At 50.2% G+C, this 1728-nt stretch overlaps 1 protein-coding gene across 1 annotated transcript in view; it reads right to left on the bottom strand.

The window, feature by feature from the left end:
• Nucleotides 1-83, bottom strand: part of KAT6A (K(lysine) acetyltransferase 6A) — a 176716-nt gene extending 176633 nt beyond the window's left edge. Inside the window, exon 1 of the mRNA XM_006859929.1 lies at nucleotides 11-83. The gene's annotated coding sequence lies outside the window, so the exon portion shown is untranslated. The remainder of the gene's footprint in view (nucleotides 1-10) is intronic.
• Between the last annotated feature and the right edge of the window lie 1645 nt (nucleotides 84-1728).

The following is a 1728-nucleotide window of genomic DNA, read 5'->3' as shown; positions in this document are numbered from 1 at the left end:
GGCTACTTACCGGGGGAGAAGAGAGCCGGGATCCCGGGGCACCGGGCCGGACCGCGGAGATGCCCCAAACTGACACGGCCGCCATCTTGGAGACAGTGAGCTCCGGCCGGGGGGAGGGGAGGCGTGGCGGTGGAACAGCCGCGGGGGGAGGGGAAGCGTCGCGAGGGAACGGCTGCCTGGGGGAGGGTTCTGGAACAGCCTGGGAGTAGGCGAGGGGGAGGGGGAGGGAAGGGGCGCGCGGGAGGGGGGCGGCCGAGGAGCGGGAAGAGCTAGGCCTGGAGCCAGGAAAGGCCGGAGGGTGGGGCGGGACAGAAGGGAAGAGCCGGCCTAGCGGGTCACGTGGGGCCGGTACAAAAGGCCAAAGCCAAAGTAGGAGGAGGACTTGATGGGGGCCAGAGGCCAACAACTAGGGGCTTCTTCTCGCCTTTCTCAGGCGTTTAGGTCAGTCGCAAGCGAAGGAAAAGAAGGAGACGGTGTATTCCCATTATACAGCTGAGGAAACTGAGAGCAGGGCCATAGGTGGGTGGCACGGAAATCCGGTAGCCAGACGGGATCGGAATTCTTGGTGGCGTCTGTGTTTACAGTTAGCAGGTCCTCCCTCCCCACCCCCACTTCTGTGTCTTCACCCACTTCCACAGTGACTCTCCCGGAACCTGAGGTCGGGGGAGGGGAGGAAAATGAGGAAGTAGCCTCCCTACATCTTTTTCTTTCTGCTCACCCCAGACATCTCACCCCTACTGGTAGGAAGGAGAGTAGATGAGATGGCAAGGGGAAAGAGTAGAAACTTAGACAACTCTGTCAAGTCCTTTCACCACAATGACTTCATTTCATCCTCCCCACAACAACTGAAAGTTGTTAGATCTTAGTAAAGCCACTTGTATAGAAAACAGCGCAGACTCGGGTCCTGTAATTTGCCCAAGGTCAAATAGATAGTACAGGCACACACCTGAATTTGAAGCCTAGATCTGTCTTAGTCTGTGTTCTATTCATGCTCTATGCAAAATTACTTTTGTCTGCATTTATGCCTGATCCACGAACTAGCACTTTTTATAGCAAAGTCTGCCCTCTACTAACTGGCATGTGCTAGTATGTTTCTTTGTCTTGTCTCTCATCTAGACTTAAACTCCTTGAGGCAGAGATTGAGTCATACTTTTTTTCCCCCCTGCATTCACTGAAAAGACAGTAAATGATAAATGAAAAGACATAGTAAATGCTTAAGTTTGTGTGGAAATGTATTCCTGCTAGTAGGCCTTTATCTCCGTTGTGCCTCCTGTTTAGAAGTTCACATCTTTTAATCTCAGCCTTAACCTTTTTTAAAGCCCACCCTCTGACATACTGCCTTAACTTTGATGTTTACTTCCTTTTCTGAACTACTGTGGTGTTGAACATTTGCCCTATCCACTTGTCACTCAATGTGTGAATCTTATCTGTTTTATTAATATGTTCCCAGATTAATGCTCTTCTATACTTCTTTGTAACTTTAGATACACAACTTGTACAAGTTGTTAGGTGCTATCCAGTCGGTTTCATCTCATAACTACCCTATGCACAACAGAATGAAGCACTGCTTGGTAGTCAAACCAAAACCAAACCCACTGCCATCCTGTAGATTCTGACTCACAGCTACTCTATGTAGGGTTTCCAAGATTGTAAATGTTTCCACAAGCAGACAGCCTCACCTTCCTCCCTAGGAGCAGCTGGTGGGTTTGAACTGGTGGCCTTTTAGTT

This window comes from Chrysochloris asiatica, unplaced genomic scaffold (assembly GCF_000296735.1).
Source record: "Chrysochloris asiatica unplaced genomic scaffold, ChrAsi1.0 scaffold00035, whole genome shotgun sequence".
NCBI lineage: Eukaryota > Metazoa > Chordata > Mammalia > Afrosoricida > Chrysochloridae > Chrysochloris > Chrysochloris asiatica.
This window is presented reverse-complemented; position numbering and strand designations above follow the sequence as displayed.